This window comes from Rhipicephalus microplus, chromosome 10 (genome assembly GCF_043290135.1).
Source record: "Rhipicephalus microplus isolate Deutch F79 chromosome 10, USDA_Rmic, whole genome shotgun sequence".
NCBI lineage: Eukaryota > Metazoa > Arthropoda > Arachnida > Ixodida > Ixodidae > Rhipicephalus > Rhipicephalus microplus.
Genome location: NC_134709.1, coordinates 101,088,456 through 101,101,252, shown reverse-complemented (window position 1 = coordinate 101,101,252; position 12,797 = coordinate 101,088,456).

Below are 12,797 nucleotides of genomic sequence, written 5' to 3'. Positions count from 1 at the left end.
CACTCAGTGCGCCTTCTGCATTTCCCAAGCACACGGTGTCGTATCTTCACTTGTAGCCAATCAATTGACTTTCAGCCTACAACAAGGCAAGGGTGATTCATGGTGTCACCAGTGTATAGGTGTTCTGTAATGTCACAAAAACTGCGTGATGCCCACTCGTTGCGCAGTTCACGTCAACGTGGAGCGTGTGGGATCCAAGCACACAACGTTCGCCGTGTGCCGCAAGCCTCGAAGCTTAGTGGTAAACTGCGATCGTCTTCTCCTTCTTTGTAAAAATGTTTAGGCGATATAAACTATAAGGTGTTTTACAAATTAGGAACAACATTTGTTCCTTGTCTAATAGAAAAGACAAGGAACAAGGATGAATAGAAATTCATGTTAGAGTCTCTCACTTGTGTTCGCCATGCAATCATGCCATATCTTACCAGTATTGCAACATGCCATGTGAAAGAAACCACCGCAAGATCTGCAGGACCATGAAATCTAAATCATGACATTGAAGACATACATGTCAAGATTTTCACGTTATGACTAGTCATATGTTCTTCATACAGTCATGTTAGCCATTCCAAGTTTGGTATCGACACCATTATCGAAACGGCCAGGAGAGCTAAATGTCTTAGGCGGCTAGATAGATAGATAGATAGATAGATAGATAGATAGATAGATAGATAGATAGATAGATAGATAGATAGATAGATAGATAGATAGATAGATAGATAGATAGATAGATACATAGATAGATAGATAGATAGATAGATAAATAGATAGATAGATAGATAGATAGATAGATAGATAGATAGATAGATAGATAGATAGATAGATAGATAGATAGATAGATAGATAGATAGATAGATAGATAGATAGATAGATAGATAGATAGATAGATAGATAGATAGATAGATAGATAGATATGTAGCACCTCAATGCGCTGCTCGTCAAGGAAGAAGAAGTTGGCATTTGGGCCGCGCGGCGGGTGCAGCGCGATAATAAAAAAATCAGTTCGAAAACTGAACGCTGTCAGGGCTGGATCTTTCCCGTGTTAGCTCCGACAGTTAATGGTGACCCGATAAAGAACACACAGCACCGATTATCCCGCATGGATCCCGCCGGCTCTGCCACCAATCCTATCGGTCCTGATGCCCAAAAAGACGCCAGACCTAGCGGTGCTGCAGTCGCTGCGATTCAACATGTCAACCTGCCACCATTTTGGCCCAACAGCCCCAGCACATGGTTTCTGCAGGTCGAGGCGCACTTCCGTCTACGGCAAATCACCAGCCAACAGACCAGGTACTGGAATATGGTGTCCTGCTTACCTCCGGACGTAGCCGACGACTTAGCTGATATTTTAGCGTCGCCGCACCCGAGCCATCCCTACGACATGTTGAAGGCAGCTATCATTTCCCGCAAGTCCGAGTCCGAACACAGCAGACTCCAACAGCTCATCACGGCTACAGAGCTCGGTGACCGTCGCCCATCACAGCTCCTGCGACGCATGCGCCAGCTCCTTGGCGGCCCCTCCGCCCCTCAAGAGGAGAAGCTGTTACGTGAGTTGTTCCTCCAGCGCTTACCACAGAGCATGGTCCCGGTCCTCGTAGCTGCAGGAGATGTCCCACTAGACACACTCGCTGAAATGGCTGACCGAGTGGCGGACTACTCGCGGACACATAGTTTCAACGCCGTTACCACACCGCCACCAGCCACCGCTGCAGACCCGGCGCTCGCGAGCATCGAGAACCGTTTGGACGCCCTTTTCAGGCACTTCGATGACATTGCACCTGCGCATCGTCGACCGTCAGCCAGGTTCCAGATACACAGTCGCTCCTCGACGCCCCCACGTTCTCCGGAACTTCGGCCACCCAACGCGCCGCGGGACGTTTCATCCTCAACCGTGTGCTGGTACCACCGCCGATTCGGTGCCTCTGCTCGCAAGTGCACTCGCCCGTGCTCCTGGTCGGGAAAAGGCGACGACCGGCCTCTGACGGCTGCAAGTGGTACTGGTCGAAAGTCATGCCGCCTTTTCTATGTTTCTGATAAGATCACTGGCACTTGCTTCCTAGTCGACACAGGAGCCCAGGTTAGCGTCATTCCGGCCTCGTGTGCAGATGGCCGTCGCAACGAGCAGACATGCCCACTCCAAGCGATCAACAATTCCGCCATTCGCACATACGGCCAACGCTCTCTTACACTTGACCTTGGACTACGCCGTGCGTTCCACTGGATTTTCATCCTCGCTGACATCTCGCAAGCTGTTCTTGGAGCTGACTTTCTCAGTTTTTTCAACCTTGCTGTGGACATGCATGCTCATCGCCTCATTGATCTCAACACCCACCTCTCCATCAACGGTGTACTCTGTACTTCCTCGCCAACCGGACTTCGAGCTCTCACACCTGCTTGGCCGTATGCAAAAATACCCGACGACTTTCCCAGCATCACGAAGCCGCACACCAGAGAGTCACCGGTGAAGCATTCTATCACTCAACACATTGTGACCACTGGACCTCCCGTTTTTACACGACCCCGTCGACTATCTGGAGAACGCCTCGCCACCGCCTGCCGTGAGTTTGAGCACATGCTTGAACTCGGCATTGTGCGGCCTTCCTCCAGCAACTGGGCGTCGCCACTCCACATGGGGCCGAAGAAAGATCCTGGCGACTGGAGACCATGTGGGGATTACCGCGCTCTCAATTCCCACACCTTACCAGACCGCTATCCACTTCCTCACATGCAGGATTTCACATCAAATTCGGCTGGGTGCACAATCTTCTCTAAGATTGGCTTAATGAAGGCTTACCATCAGATTCCTGTAGAACCCGCCGACATTCCGAAGACTGCCATTACCACCCCATTCGGTCTATTTGAATATGTAAGGATACCTTTTGGATTGCGCAACTCTGCACAGAGCTTTCAGCGCACTATCAACGAGGTCACGCGAGGTCTCGATTTTGTATTTGCCTACCTTGATGAGCTCCTTGTAGCAAGCTCATTCGGCCCTGAGCATGAAGCCCACCTGCGCACCCTGTTCCACCGCCTGGACGATTACGGCTTCGTAATTAATCCCAATAAGTGCCTCTTCGGCGTCGCTACAATAGAGTTCCTAGGCCACCTTGTCACTCCAAAGGGTATCCAACCACTCGCCAGAAAAGTGAAGGCCATTCAAGACTTTCCACCCCCGACTTCACTGAAGAGACTCCGAGAATTTCTGGGCGTACTAAACTTTCATCGCCGCTTTCTTCCAAAGTCCTAAAGCCCTTGACCGACCCTTTGGCTAAAAAGAAAGACCCGGCTGCGCCACTGGAGTGGCCCAAGGACGCTGCATCTGCCTTCGACACTGCCAAAAAGGCTCTGGCAGACGCTACCATGCTCATACATCTCGTCCCTGATGCCCCAATTCGTCTCTACACGGATGCATCAAGCGTGGCAGTTGGCGCTGTTCTCGAGCAGCACGTATCCGGTTGGCAGCCCTTTGGGTTTTTCTCTCAAAAACTGAAGCCACCAGAGACAAAATATAGTACATTTGCCCGAGAGCTCATCGCGGTATACCTCGCCATCAAACATTTTCGTCATTTATTGGAGGGCCGGGACTTTTACATTGTAGTGCCATCATCATCACCATCATTTCTTTATCACTGCGCCGCGCCTCTCGCGCAGCTGATGCTAGCTCGAGCTGCACGAGGATGAGAACAAGCTAGCGTACTTGGTGTGTCAGACGTGGACAGCCACCGCGGCTCCGTTTGAGGCGTGGAATAAAGTGGCGAGAGAACGACACGACCACGTTGGCCGCCGTCCCGTCTTCCTCCCTCGCTACATTGGTGACCCGGAGAACACGCCCTTCGCCGAGCGGCCCGCGGCCATGTTCCCGCAACTCTGCCCGCCAGTGTCACCGTTCCAATCGACCTACCCCAAGGTATGGTTCATGCAGCTCGATGCCGTTCTTGCGCTGAATGGCGTCACGGACCAGCCGCTGATGCACGCCATTCTTCATGACGCCCTTCCGGTAGAGTTGCGTCAAAACTCTGCCACTTCAACCTCCAGCCAGCAGCCTTACGATGACCTCTGCTCTGCGGTGCTTGCCAGCTATGGCCTCACCTACCACCCGCTGCCGTTTACCCGCGACTTTCAGGTTTTCCCTGCGTCGCAGCGTGGTGGACCCTCCGGCCCGAAGCTCTCATCTGACCGCAACCTAACTTCCCCGACAACGTCTTCCTCCACCTTGGGTCCGGCCACTAGCGCAGTGAGTCTCGCACCCGGTCACAGATCCGACGAGGTTCTTGAAGTCGTTCCTGCTGCCGACAACCTGTCCACCACGAAGTGCGTTTTTTCGAAGTCCTCGGCCGATGGTCCTTCTGGCACGCTTGCTACCTGCACGTTTTCCACGAAAGCGACGGCACGCGACACCGTGGCCCCACCAGACTCCATGACGACCTCAGCTGCGCCAGCTGACCTTCCTGCAGACTCCCCGCCTGTCCCGGCACCTGTGGAGGCCCGCGACACCACTCACACTGTGGACCCCGAGCCCGCTGTGACACTCCACGCCATCAGTTTCCCCTGCACACCGGTGCCTGCTGCTCAAAACCTCGTGGACTGCCAGCACCTACTAACATCATCCTCAATGTATCCTACAGAAGTTCAAGCCCCTGAGCATGCACGGCTGAACGTGCATGATGCTGTGACGATGTCAGGAATTCCCGAGGGCTGCACGCCTGGCTCACCACAGGTGGAGCACACCGTGCATGCGCCAACAGATGCGCAGTTAAACGATCCGCCGACCCTTACGTACGCGTTCTTGAGCGTTTCAACGCCGTCGACGGCCCATGACAACTGTGACGCCACATACCCGCCGCTCGATCTCGCATCACCAAACGTCGGGTTTAGCTCGAACAACGCGACGACTCATCGGCGTACCCTTACGCGTCACACGTCGTCAAAGGTCGGAAAAAGCAATCTATCAGTGCCCTCTGAGCCGGCTCGTTATCACTGTAAACCATGTCGCACTTCATCGGTCCAAAGCGCACCGTTTCAAACTTATCTGCACCCTACTCGGCCGACCAGGCGGCCGCTGCAGCCGGTAATGTGCCACCGGAAGCGACGGTACCAGCACGGTAAACACACTGCCAGGGTTGACCGCACTCCCTGTTGTCGTTCCCACCAGCTCCAACATGGAAGTAACACTAGACCCTCTGGACTGGCCGTACTACGCTCATGCTACAGTCCATCTTTTAAGCATCAGTGTCCGAGTGCGCGCGACAATCGACCGCACCGAAACGGCCCGTGTGTGTTCTCGGCCCTTGACCATTTTTCACCTTGTCCTTGGTACTCGCTATCGACAAAAGTGTCCCTTCATCACGACCCTCGCCCGCTCCTTCCAACAGCGTGCCTGCCTAGCCACCCTCGTCCGCTGCGCCATTCCCAGTGTCGCCCACCCGAGACCCGCTGCTTACCGATGGCCCATCAACGTTGACAACCTAGACTTTTCAAATGAACACTTTATGGATTGTCGTTCATGTATATAGCTTTTGTCACTATTTTTTCTTTTTTTTCATATGCCTTCGAATCGCGCAAAGCGCTAGGGGGGGGGAACCCTGTAGTGCCATCATCATCACCATCATTTCTTGATCACTGCGCCGCGCCTCTCGCGCAGCTGATGCTAGCTCGAGCTGCGCGAGGATGAGAACAAGCCAGCGTATTTGGTGTGTCAGACGTGGACAGCCACAGCGACTCCGTTTGAGGCGTGGAATAAAGTGGCGAGAGAACGACACGACCACGTTGGCGGCCGTCCCATCTTCCTCCCTCGCTACAACATCGTTACAGACCACAAGCCTCTGACGTTTGCCTTCCATCGCAATCACAGCAATTAAACTGCACGGGAGATCCGTCAACTATGCTTTATTTCCGAGTTCACTGTGGATCTCAGACACGTACATGGGTCGGAAAATACTGCTGCTGATGCACTATGCCGCATCGATGCCTTGTCGACCCAGCCACCACTAGACATGGAAGAGCTAGCAGCTGCCCAAAGCAACGATCCTGAGCTGCATCGTCTTCGCTCTTCATCCACGTCTCTATCGTTCACGGAGTGCCCACTTCCATTTTCTACCTCATTAATAACGTGCGAAACGTCTACTGGTGTCCCTCGGCCCTTCGTGCCTTCAGCTTTTCGTCGTCCAATTTTTGATCAATTGCACAACATGAGCCATCCTGGTATTCGTGCGACCCAGAAGCTAGTCACATCTCGTTTCCTTTGGCCAAGCATCAATGCTGATGTCCGACGCTGGGCGCGAACCTGCCTTGAGTGCCAGCGCGTTAAAGTTCACCGTCACACTGTCACGGCAACATCCCCGTTTCGGCCTCCAGACGCAAGGTTTTCTCACGTCCATCTCGACATCGTCGGTCCTCTTCCGTCATCGCAAGGAGCCTGTTACCTGCTGACATGTGTGGATCGCTTCACCAGATGGCCGGAAGCGTTTCCCATTTCCGACATTACAACACCAACAGTTGCCAAGGCTTTCACTAACGGCTGGGTGTCGCGCTTTGGATGCCCTTCTGTCGTCACCACTGATCGCGGTCGTCAGTTTCAATCGGCCCTTTTCACCGCACTTGCCAATATCCTGGGCATTCGACACATCTACACAACTGCCTACCATCCTTCCGCCAATGGCATGGTCGAACGGCTTCATCGACAACTGAAAGCTGCCCTCACTGCTCACCAGCCAAGGGAACGTTGGCTCGACCACCTCCCCTTCGTACTTCTGGGCATCCGATCAGCATGGAAAGTGGATCTCGGCTGCTCATCAGCCGAACTAGTCTATGGTGTTTCCCGGCGTCCTCCAGGAGAATTCTTCGAGCCATCATCGCCACCTTCCACTCACGATGCCTCCACGTGCATTCGAGAGCTGCGCACCACGTTTCGGGACCTTGCTCCTGTGATTCCTGCCGACCGACACCCCCAGTCTGTCTTCGTCAGTCAGGATCTGCATGACTGCAGTCACGTCTTTGTTCGGCGTGACCAAATACGGCCACCACTAACACCAGCCTATGATGGCCCATTCCGCGTACTCCATCGTACACCTAAGACGTTCACGCTGGACATCAATGGCCGTGAAGACGTCGTGGCTGCTGATCGACTGAAACCTGCGTATATCGCCGCTGTCACGGCCGCGGGGTTTCAATCTAAAGTCTGGATGCCAACATCCAAGCATGTCCACTGGGCGTCTCCTCTGGTGATTCCTACGGCTCTCGCTCTACGGGGGGGAGCCCTGTAGCGCCTCAATGCGCTGCTCGTCAAGGAAGAATAAGTTGGCATTTGGGCCGCGTGGCGGGTGCAGCGCGATAATAAAAAAATCAGTTCGAAAACTGAACGCTGTCAGGGCTGGATCTTTCCCGTGTTAGCTCCGACAGATAGATAGATAGATAGATAGATAGATAGATAGATAGATAGATAGATAGATAGATAGATAGATAGATAGATAGATAGATAGATAGATAGATAGATAGATAGATAGATAGATAGATAGATAGATAGATAGATAGATAGATAGATAGATAGATAGATAGATAGATAGATAGATAGATAGATAGATAGATAGATGGATGGATGGATGGATGGATGGATGGATGGATGGATGGATGGATGGATGGATGGATGGATGGATGGATGGATGGATGGACGGACGGACGGACGGACGGACGGACGGACGGGTGTGTGGATAGGTGGGTGGATGGGTGGGTGGATGGGTGGGTGGATGGGTGGGTTTAAGGTCGCCAAAGTTCTCTAATAAATGCTTCGCATTTAAAAAGCTTGAAAGTTTGAAGCCGGCCGACGGTCCCCGCGTCCGGTCACCACAAAGCGTGGCTGACGACAGCGTCTTACGCCTGTTCCCGAACACGTATGAATAGGACGCATAACAAGAATGAAAGCGGTTACAAAAAAATTACGGCATATTCACGGGGTGAATGATGATGAATGGGTGAAGCTCCGGAGGGATTCATCGGTAAACTGTGAATCTTCCGTGTAATTCGCCCAGTCGATCATCATGTAAAGACGTGAGAAACGCTGTGTGTGTATATACACAAATCAACTTTTATTTGTTCTTAGACGATGGATGGCTTGCGATGTCCCTTCATTATGACGGCTTTATGGTCTGTGCCTTGCGCTCTCTCCGCTGTGCAGCCTTATCCATCTGGCGACTCCGAGCGCGCGCCAACAGCGAACGGATTTTATTACAACGCTCCCCCTAGCGTACGTCGCCGCACTAAATCGAACGATTGCCTTCAACCAATGACACGCGCCATATGTGACATCATTCCTATTCTATAAGATATCGCGTCTTTCATCAACTACAAGTACCGCTTTCTAGTTCATAACATCTTGCATCTTTTCATCATCAGCTACAAGTACCACCATCTAGTAAACACTACAAGAACTAAACGAGAGGTGGCTACATACAGGAAACGGTACCGCCATCTAGTGAACACTGCAAGAACTAAACTAGAGGTGGCTACATACAGGGGACGGTACCGCCATCTAGTGAACACTGCAAGAACTAAACTAGAGGTGGCTACATACAGGCTACAGGGGACGCACAGCCCACGCCCTAAGGAGCTTCGCCCCTAAAAAAGGGGGGGGGGGGAGAGAAGCAGGCGGCGAGCTTGTAATGACACGATGTCGAAAGTAAGCAGTTCCGGATGTCGTGTGAAGAGCGCGTGTTTAATGGGGAAGGTAATTGACAAAAATATGCTTTCAGTAGAGCTGCCTCAAGAATTTGTCGGTATGTTGGCAAAGAAAAGGGTAAATTGAGAATTCAAAGGAAATTAGCAATGACTAGAGAAACATGAAAAGAAAGGGGAAAATGGAAAGAAAGGTCGGGGTGGGGGTAGGTTGGACGTTAGGGTGAACAGACGAGAGAAAAAGAAGAGACGTACACAACTGTTTTGGTTGGCAATGCTCTTAACGATGCGTGACAGGAGGGGTATTAGAAGCAAGGAAAGAGGAAAGAGAACAGTGATTGAAAGGTTCTAGAAAATAAAAACTTCATAGTTGTATATATACACATGCATAACTATAAATAAAATTGAAAATTGAGAGAGCATAAGAGGAATCGTACAATATGTAGGCTAGGCGCGATTCCGTGTAGTACCGGTTGTGGCTTTGAAGGTTGAACGGATCTTTTATCTCTGTGAATATGTCCGCAATCATTATGCTATGGTTTTCAGTGATTCCAAATCGCCACGTGCTTCATTGATTCCTGACGGGTGTAAGGGCTGAAATTAGTGCATCAAATAAGATTCTATGTTTATCCATTTTTGTGGTGATTGATTGATATGTGGTGTTTAACGTCCCAAAACCACCATATGATTATGAGAGACGCCGTAGTGGAAGGCTCCGGAAATTTTGACCACCTGGAGTTCTTGAACGTGCACCTAAATCTGAGCACACGGGCCTACAACATTTCCGCTTCCATCGGAAATACAGCCGCCACTGCCGGGATTCGATCCCGCGACTTGCGGGTCAGCAGCCGAGTACCTTAGCCACTAGACCACCACGGCGGGGCCCATTTTTGTGGTGACCGGAAATTAGTTTGTACAACGTAAAGCTTTGTTTGGTCAAAATTGTTGTCCTGTTTGTTGAAATGAGTGGCTACTCCTTTTGGTAACTGTGCTTTGCGTCAGCATGGCAGCCGTTCAGCCTTACATGAATTGGCTGCCAAGTTTCGCATTAAAATTGTATTCTACAAGTGGCACACTCAAGACAGTATTTTAGTTTGTCTTAAGTGCAGGTGAAGCTCGATGTGGTATTGTGAGTTGTAATCAGGCACTGTGATATTAACGTTGGTAGCGGGCTGTATACGTTCGCATGTGGAGCATCTGGGCCAGCAACAGGGACCAGACGTTGTCTTAGTTTTTGCTTGGCGTTTTGCGTGAACCAGCCTGTTTTTAATGTTCGCGTTGCGTCTGTAGGCCACCTTGGTGGTTCGGGAAAGATTTTCTTAAGTTTCTAGTTGGTTATTTTAATTGAATAGTATTTTGAGATGATGTTGTTTATATTAGGGAGTGAATTAGAAAACTTTGTAGTGAGAATAGGCGCAGTTTCTGTTGTTGGGATTTTAGAGCTTCATTTCAGTGCTTCATTGCGGTTTAGTTCTAGCGCATTTGTATTGACTTTATCAAGGAATGCGTCAGGGTGGTTTCTGTCCGATACTGTTTGTTATAGGGTGGTAAGTCTGTTTACGTGTTCTTCAATTTCTATGCATATGAGGCATAACCTTGTTGCCGGACTCTTGAAAATACCGTGTTTACAGTGCCTCGGGTGGCGCCTTGTATAATCTGGTATTGTTGCTTGTCAAATGGTTTTAAATGCGAAGCATTTCTTAGCGAACTTGGACGACTTTGAGCATATCTATCTATTTATTTATCTATCTCAGCCGCTTACGTTTAGGTGCTCTCGTGGTCATTTCCTTAATTTGGCGTGAACCAAAATTAGCATGGGAGGGTAAGAATGTTTGAAGAAAAATTCAACCAATTCGGCGTACCTGGGAATCAACGTTATGCGAAGCATGCGGAGCGAACGCGACCGTGTTGCAATTTTTTTTTGTGTGTGTAGCGACACGTTGTGAAATGGCGCTGAATATATATACAAATGTTGCACAAACAGAGATATGTTGAAGAGTTGCATGTGTTTATAACACTAATTGTTTGCACTTGCACAACGATTTTAACTGGAACATGCGTATCAGCAAAACCAGAAGCTGATATGAAGCGCTGAGGCTGGCCCTGGACACTGCTTTATAAATCAACTTCAGCGCATGGCACCTAATCACAATTGAGGTTAGCCCAACGTGAGGGCTGTATCAAAGGAGCACATATGTTATGGTTATGAAATTGGGCACGCAGTACTGTAACCACTATTGAGGTTTCACGAAGATCAGCGTCTGTTTGAAAAGTAGTCCCGAGACCTGGCGCAGCTCTGTGGTAGATTGCGTGACTGCCACGTAAAATGTTTGGGTTTGATTACTGCTGGGACCCTGAAGTTTACATTACATTTCCATTCACCATGGAAATGTAATGTTGATTATATTTACGTTTGGCTATGTTATTCACACTGTTTCTTCTGTTAGTCAAAGAACTACTTCTTGATGTCGTTGCCTGGACTACCGTCGCCTTTTTGTTTATATACACGTGTGACTTGCACGTAGCAATTATCCTTCATGCTTATTTCTTTTTCACTTTTGATATTACCCTGAACGTTGTGACATTGTCGTGGGATTTTGAATTTAAAGGAGGCGGGCGCGTTGTCAGGCTTGACTTTTCACCGGACCCATTGGCAAATTTACTTCCTTGCTTTTCACCAAAATGAATTTGAATGAATTCGATTCAATAAACTCATAATTGGATTCAAGGCAGCCTGACAAACTTATATGGCCAGAACCACTAGAACACTGGTAGAAAGTGACTTTTCATCAAAGAATGCGAAGTCTTGTTATCGTCAGTGGTCTCCCGCGTAGCTTTTCAGATAAATCTTATACGTTCCAGATGAAATAAGTATTCGACGCTTGGTACGGTGCGGGTTTGGGCTTTTGGCCCGTCTGTGGCGATTCTTCGGATTTTCTCCGGCTTTTCCTACCTCCTCGGTGTTGTCTGGTTCTGTTGGTTTTGACCTGCTATCTTCCTTTGGTCTGGTCTGGGGCTTTTTCTTTTCGTTTTCCTTTTTTTTTCGGTGTGTTCTCGGGCACTTTTTACAGATTCTTCCAGTAGGTTGCTTCGGTTGTGTCATCTTGGCTTGGCTGGCTGTTCAGCGTTTCCTCTTGTGCAACCTCTGTGTGCTACTGCTGATCATTGTTTGTTGCCTTTTGTACGTTGGCCGCTTCTTCATCTTCTTCCGTGTTCTTCCCTGCTTGGCCACCTTTTCCAACTGTTTCTTTCACCATTCCAGGATTTTCCTGCACTCTCTCCACCTCGCTGTCTTGCCTTCAGCTTGGCCTGCGTCCTTGTTATCCAAGTTTCCCGTTTCTCCAGCCGGCATCTTCGGGTTTTGTTCTTCGCCTTCCCTCGAAGTCAGTGCTTTTCTGTCTCCGGTGTTTTTGATGTGTGACAAGGCTTGTTTGAAAGGTGGGTTCACGTGTCCTTTGGGGGCGGCAGCAGGCATGATTTTACGTTCCTGTAGATCCGGGGCATTGTCTGTTTCCGTCGCGGTGCTTCTGGTTGAGAGCAGACGACAGCCTCTCGCATAGAGTTTGGTTTTTCGTGCAACGCAACGGTCGACGGGCGGCAATGGCTGGCATCGGTTCATTCCTTGGTTCACGTCAGTTCCCGATTCTCGTGTCGTGGTAGCGGGCATGCAGCGTACCGTGCCGTATGGTGGTTTGAGGCTTTGGGTGCGTGTGCCGAAAATCTGTTGTCGTTCCAGCTCGATGCGCTCGAGCTCCAAGATGTTGTTCAGCAGCTCATCGTCTTCTTCATGCATTTTACTTAAGAGCTTGATGCAGAGTTCGCGCGACCTCAGCTCCGATAGAACTTGCTCTAGCGTATCGTTGAACTCCAGGTTGAGGTCGTAGAAAAGACGCATCTTGGCATGGAAGTAGGCAGTTGTGCTCTCGTTACACTGCTGCACGTTTCTTGCACCTTGCGCCATCTTTCTCCAACACTAGTCTGGCATACGAAGGTACGACGGAAACTTCGCTCAAATTCTTCCCACGATGTGATCTGAGAACTCCTTGAACGATACCAGTCCTTGGTAGCTCCTACCGAATTGGCCTTGGCTGTTTTCAGTGTGTAAGTAGCTGGCCACCTGTGAAGATTCG